Source organism: Ursus arctos, unplaced genomic scaffold, assembly GCF_023065955.2.
Source record: "Ursus arctos isolate Adak ecotype North America unplaced genomic scaffold, UrsArc2.0 scaffold_31, whole genome shotgun sequence".
Classification (NCBI taxonomy): Eukaryota; Metazoa; Chordata; class Mammalia; order Carnivora; family Ursidae; genus Ursus; species Ursus arctos.
In genome coordinates this window covers 25,902,967-25,910,477 of record NW_026622997.1, presented here as the reverse complement: position 1 = coordinate 25,910,477, position 7,511 = coordinate 25,902,967, and positions in this window count along the sequence as shown.

Here is a 7,511-nt window from a genome sequence, read left to right as displayed (position 1 = left end):
GGCCATGTCTTCCCCATCCCAACCAACGGGGTTCAGGCGACTAACAGTGCATTGTCGGAACGGGTGGGGACTTAAGGGCGCATTTATTACAGTAGCCAGCGTTATAAACCATCAGACGCCGGACACATACACCTTTGTGGCTTTTTACCTGTTTTCTTTCTTTTCAGGTCCGTAAAAAAAAAGTTTCAAACCATTTCTGGGGAAACTGTGTTGCTAAAGACTTAAACAAACAAACATAGATATCTCTGAATAGAGACGCTCTTTGCTTGCCGGTTTGTTTGTTTTATTGGGAATTACTCCCAAGCAAACATTCGTATGACTGCGGTCAAGGGAGGAACATCTTAATAAAAAATGTAAGAACAGGTGTTTCAAGGGCAGACTGCTTCTCCTGGAAGTATGGCTGTACAGACAGGCAGAAAGGTCATCCTGGAAGGTTGACCTTGCCAAATATTCATTTTCTAAATTGAGAGGAAAGCAAAAACATCTTTTATTTTCCCCAATAGTTGTCATTCTTTCCACTGCAGTTTGCCATCACTCTACCGCAGCCCAGAGAACTTCCTTTATCCTGCGTTGCAAATCTACTGGCAATAGGCTCTTAGTTTTTATGTCTGAAAATGTCTTTATTTTATCTGAATGTCTTTATTCATTCTTAAAGATTTTTGTCTGGGTGTAGAATTCTGGATTGTCTGGGTTATTTTGATTTTCAGTTCTTCCCACATGTCTGGTCTCTGGTGTTTTAGTGAAGATGTCTGTGATTAATGACATCATTGGTCACCTGTTACTGTGTGTTCCTGGTGACTTTACTATCTTTTTATCTGGGTTGCAAGAGTGGGGCTTTCATCTTATTTTTTCTATTTGGAATTTGGTAGGCCGCTCACAAGTGTACATGTATATCTCTCCCTACATTTGGAAGTTTGGGTCCATGATTACTTTAAATATTTTTCTTCCCCTTTCTTTCTCTTCTTTCTTCTTGGGACTCGCTTTACTCAAACATTAGATGCTTTGGTATTATTTGTTTACAAGACCTTAGGAGTCTTTTTTTTCATTGTTTTCCAGCTTCCTCTCTGATATAGAGGACTTTTGTGTTTTTTATTTTTTTCTAACTTTTTTGAAAGGCCTAGAACCTGCAGTACAATGTTGGATAGAAGTGGTAAGAGTAGATACTGCTCGATTTGCCTGATGATATAGGTGGAGAATAGTTTTTTGTCATCAAACACAATGTTTTTCATAGATGTCCTTTATTAGGTTGAGGATGTTCCTGTCACTATTTTGCTGAGAGCTTTTCTGTTTTGTTTTTTAGAGTTCATATTGGATTTTGTCAAATAAGTTTTTTGGCATCCATTTCAGTAATCATATGTCAGTTTCTCCTTAGTTTGTTAAAATGGTGAATTACAGTGATGGATTTCCTCACGCTAAGTAACTCTTGCTTATCTAATACAAACCCCACTTAATCATAGCCTATTAATATTTTTATGTATTTTCGAATTAGGTTTGCTGGAATTTGTTTAGAATTTTTATATATATATTCATGAGAGATATTAGTGTGTAGTTGTTTTTTTTTTTTTTTTTCTTTCTTACAATGTCTTTGTCTGGCTTTTGTCTCTGGATAATGCAACCATCATAGAATGAGTTGGAAAAAATAACGTCTTCAGTTTTTCAGGCATTGTGTGGAATGGTGAGTTTCCTTCCTTTAGCATGTGGTCTCTTGGAAAGCTGTGTGGGCTTGAGGCTTTCTTCATGGAAAGGATAAATATAAATTAAAATTTCCAAAAAAGATACAGGGCTATTCAGTTGATCTGTTGGTTCTTGACTGAGCTTTGGTAATTTATTTCTTTTAAGTAATTTTCCCATTTCATTCAAGATACCAAATTCAAAGGCATAAAGTTGTCCATAGTATTCTTTTATTAGCCTTTCAAATCCATGGACTCTGCAGTGTGGCTCCTCTCTTATCCCCACTGTTTGTGATTTGTCTACTTTCTCTTTTCCTAATCTGTTTTTCTGGAGGTTTATCGATTTTCTCAAAAAATCAACTTTTAAAATTTTCATTTATTGTCTTGATTTTCTTTTCTGTTACACTGATATCTGCTCGGAAGTTTATTATTTTATCTTTCCTACTTATGTTGGGTTTGATTTGCTCTAATTTTTCTAGTTTCTTAAGGTGGAAGCTACCATCAGTTATCTGAGACCTTTGATTTCTTCATATACCTTTCAGCTGGGATGAGGGAATGAGAGTTAACAGTAAACACAACACATAACAAATTCTATGTCAGAAGGTTAGAAGCACAATGAAAAAGAATGTAGTGGTTGGTTAGAATTGACTGGCACGTGGTCCTTAGAACAGGGTTGTAAATTCCAACAGGGTGCTCAGTATAGGCGCCATTAAAAAGCAACGTTCGGGAAGACTTAAAGGAGGTGACAGACTTACAAGGTTAGTCCTGACTCCTGGGAAAGAAATTTCCAGAAAGAAGGAAAAATCAACACAAAAGCTCTAAAATGACACAACACAGGAGTTTTGAGCAAGAGCAAGGAGGCCAATATGGCTGCAGAGCGAGTGAGGAACCAGGGTAGCAGGTGGAGAGGTGGGACTGTGAAGGGGGTGTGTGTTACAGTGCGTAGATCATGATTTCCTCCATTAGCAGTGTTCTAACTGGTCCCATGTGGTCATTTTTAAGGTAGACCCTTGGAGGCTATAACTATCCTTCTTAGAGCTGGCCTTGTGGTCCAGACCTAAAAGGGGCAAAAAATGAACAGTCATTGTGCAAAATTGGAAAACTGAAAGAAAAATGCCTTTCGTCTCTATTGATATTAACCACTGCATGTGGTGCACTCACCCCATCTCCCCTCATTTTTACCTTCCCTTCTGATTGAATAATAACCCTCACGTGGCATTGTTAATCTTGGCTTTCTAGGGTAAATAATCAATTTCGTCATTTGAATGAAAAAAGAAATCGAATTTTACCAGATTCTGCTGAAATATACATTTTTTAATGGATGAAATGGCAAAGTTGGTACTTGAATGAATACATTAATAATTTCTTTTTAAGGATCAAATGAACATTTTTGAAGGAATAAATTGTGTTATGTGAAAGAATGTAAAGATTTTTGTCTCTGATCTTCTAAAAATGGATGACACATTTAGAATCATTTTATGGTACACCTGAGCATTGTATTTCTCCTATTTTCTCCATTATACAGAACTTTTTCAAGGTTTTTTGATCATGGCCAAGTAAGTTGCTAAACAGAACAGGTTTTGTGGTGTTTTAATTATGGCCAGATGACAAAGAATGCTGTTTAATATCTTGTGTCTGAAAACTTCATATTCTTTTTTAAAAAAAACTTAAGTATAATTGGCATGCAGTTTCCTATTAGTTTCAGGGACACATCATAATGATTCATTATTTTTATACATGGCACAAAATGATTTCCATGATGTCCTTTTTATATTCATCTATATAGTCCCTTCCATTCTGGAAGTGTCTTTTTTTTTTTTTTTTAAGATCTTAGTTATTTATTTGAAACAGAGAAAGAGCACAAGCAGGGGCAGAGGCAGAGGGAGAGGGAGAAGCAGACTCCCTGCTGAGCAGGGAGCCCAACTCGGGGCTCGATTCCAGGACCCTGGGATCATGACCAGAGCTGAAGGCAGATGCTTAACCAACTGCCACCCAGGTGCCCCTGGAAGTGTCTTATAATGTCATTTGTAACTGAGGGGCAGAAATCACAACAAAAACAAATTAAAAGCAAGCTAACCTTTTCTGATTCTTTTAAAGATTCCATGCTTAAGGCAGGATCTCCCGCAAGTGGTCTTCTGAATCAACAGCTTCAGCAGACATACAGAGGCAGCATTGCTGTGACACATCGCTGAGAGCATTCAGGTGTGCGGGCCATTTACCCTGTTGCATCTCCTACAGACAGCACTTGGTTGTCTGCTTTGTGTTATGCACACAAAATGCTGCCTCTGAACAGAGTGTTTTTTTTTTTTTTTAACGGACTGGCTTAACCCAAGAAATATTACATCCATAATCATTAGTGTTCGTCACTAAACCACCCCCATGTAGGACAATCCTCTTCCTACTTAATGCTAGAAACCAGCCCCCACCCCTGGGTGGCTCCGTCGGTTAAGCATGGGACTCTTGACTTCTGCTCAGGTCCTGATCTCAAGGTTGTGGGATCGAGGCCCCTGTAGGGCTCCTCACACTCAGCACAGAATCTGCTTGAGATTCTCTCCCTCCCTCTTCGTTTGCCCCTATCCCCCGCCCCCAGTCATGCTCTTGTACACTCTTTCTCTCTCTCTAAATAAATAAATAAAAACTTTAAAACAATATTGGAAACCATACCGTGTTGAGCGTAGAGGAAAGTGAGCAGGTGAAAACCGCATTCATTCACCGGAATTCGTAACTATAATGTTCGTGATGGAAGCAACGACAGTTTAAAAAACAGGAGGAGGTACAGTGTGGTTGAATTTTGTGGGGAAAAAAACGACGTTGTTATTATATCAATACAGTAATTAATACTAGTGAAGTCTTACATAAAAGTTTTGAAATTGTGCAACTGCCTCCAAGTCAACATTCAGTAAACATCAGGACGTTAAAAGCCTTTGGATCAAGTGAATTTTAAACTGTTTTCTCCTATTGCCACATCAGCTCGGCACATTAGTTGGCAACTCACAATAGAGACCACCTCTGTCGCCTATCTTAGGCGAGATAGCAAGGATGTGAGGTCCGCAGGAATCCTTAATCTCGCAGGGAATGCTATACCCTGTCGCGCTATCTGGCCTAACCCCAAAGTGAAGCCGAGAGGTTGGTGCTGCTCTGGTTTCCATCTCGTGGATAAGGACTCAGACCCCGAGTGAATACATACCTTGTAAATATCACTCAACCCCTGTGCACCGACGTGGGGACTCCAACCCAGACGCTGTGGCTCAGTCCTGTGCTCTTTGTCCAGAACTCTTTCGTACTGACATCTTAAAAAATCGGGCACATTTTTAGTCCACCTCAAACAGTGAAAGCGACCATTGTCTCCTCCTTTTTTTTTTTTTTTTTTTTTTGGTCTGACTTTCCTGACCTAAATATTTACAACTGAGTTCAAATCATGTGTTAATTGTGGATTTCAGAGCTCGGGGAGGGGATTGGCTACAAACATTGGGCATATCTGATTTTCTACATCGGCACACTGCTGTTGGAAGAAACATGCTTTAGGATTCCAGCATCTGTAAACATCATGACAGGATACTTTGGGGCATACTTGGTACCTTTTTGTCACTGTGTCTTGTTCCATAGGCTATGGTCTAGCAAAGGGACATGCTGCGTCAGTAATATGAGTCCTAGTTAATAGTCGATTTTTCTTTTTTTTCTTTTTTTTTCTTTTCTTTCTCTCTTACTCTTTCTTTCTTTCTTTCTTTCTTCCTTTTTTTTTTTTTTTGATGACGTTACTTTCATGGATACACACTGGCAAGAATATTTAATATTCTCTGTTTTCCTTTTTATGAAACTACATACTGTCTTTCTTAACTCATTTTCCCTGTGACTATATATGTGGTGCCAGAAATTATATTTAAACTACTTGCTTATTGAAGTAGTTACTGCAATTTTCATGCTTTCAGTGTGAAGGCATTTTAGATGCAGTGCATTTAAGGGTTTAAAAGCAGCAACAAGGCACTTTCCACATCTCCCCTTCCAGTTGCGGCCTCAAAATTTGAAATCCTTCTTATGTAGAAGGACAAAGAGGCAGGGTCACCTCCTGTGCCTTGTGCTTAAATTGAGGTGGGCTAATTCATGTCTTTTCCCTCTTTTTTCCTTGAAGATAACTGCTATTTTCACCACAGAGAGGAAAAAAAGGTTTTACTGTACATTTCTATAATGGAGCTAAAAGAGTCCAGTAGCTTGTCTGAATTGAAAGGTCTAATTAGATTCTACTTTAATGTAAGATCTTGGCTTCAAGGTACTTAACCACTAAAAGAGAGAGGGCTTTAAAAGAGGAAACCACAAAATGTTTAAATAGGAGCATCTTAAGTGTATAACTAGGAAATAAAAATTCAGCGCACCCTATAAACTGGGGATTTTCTAACTCATTGTGAAAACTTTTTTTTTCTTTTCTTTTTTCTTTTCTTTTCTTTTCTTTTCTTTTCTTTTCTTTTTTTTCTTTTCTTTCATGCTTGTTTCCATTCTGGCTGTATCCTGGCCTCATAAAGGAAAGGGTGATAAAAGGAGGTGAGCTATGGGAGAAAAAGATCCCAGCGAGTCTCCAGTTTTAAAATAGAAGCAAGCTGTTCTAATACATTAATGATACAAAGAGATTCACCGCTTCTTCTGCCCCTTCCAAACGGCAATATTCATTCTACCCCTCCATGTTCCTGTGGATAAAAGATTTTCTTGTTCATTTTCTAATTTTTCCAGACCTGCAAAATAGAGACTCTTATATGCCATTATTAAGCAAAACTAAACAGTGTTGTCCACATGAAATTTGAGGACAGATGTTCGTGAAATGTATCTGCATAGTGAGAATTATTGGCTTGAATTATTCAGTGGTTCTGTGATTGTGTGTCCTGAAATCCTAATTCTTTCAGACCCCTTGTGAATTGGGACTTTGTTGAGGCAGGTGAGACCTCTAACCCTTCTACCTACCTCAGCCTCTTGAAGCCACTTAGTTAAAACAGCTGCCTGTTGAAGACAGAGTTAAAAGCTCCAGGGGGAGAAAAAAAGTTTCTCAGACATGAGCTCTAGAATCCGGAATTCTCTTCTAGTCCAGGATTAATTTTGTAATTGAAGAGCCTTCCTGAGCCCTTCCACTGTGTAATTTTGTAAGCTCACGTGTATTGTTCTTTTGCTTTCTTCCATTGAAAACTGCCCCATGCCTTTTACTGGGATTCTCATAGGACCGAAAAGAAAAGTTTTGTGAAAGAACATGGTTTCTGGCTTCCGTGCTGCCATTTATTAGAGATTAATTTGATTCTTCCTCTGTTTTCAAAGAAGTAGAATCTGAAAGAATCCTTTTACTAAGAATGCAGTGATGAAGAACCCCTATTTTGTTGGTGCCTGTAACTTTTTTTCCCCCTTAAAATAATATTTCTGTCTGGGCGCTTAAGAAAGGACACTCTGCTAGCATTCAGGAAATATTTATTGAGTGACACTTATGTACGAAGCACTGGGGAAAGAATAGAATGAATATTAAACAAATATAGATTGCTATATTAAAAAAAATACCTGGATGGGTTGAGGCAGTCTAGTGCGGTATGTGGTAGGCTATACTTGCTATCTTTTTTTTTTTTTTGAAGTTGCAAAAATATATCAGAGATCCTGTACACACAGCTGCAAGTTTCCTCCATTGCTAATATTACTGTGGTACATTTGTTGCAACTAATGAACCGATGTTGATATATTATTACCACTCAAGCCCATACTTTATTCCAATATCACGATTTGTTCTTGAATGTCCTTTTGCTGTCCCAGCATCCTGCATGGGATCTCACATTACCTTTATTCAGGATGGTCCTTAGGCTCCTTTAAACTGAAAAC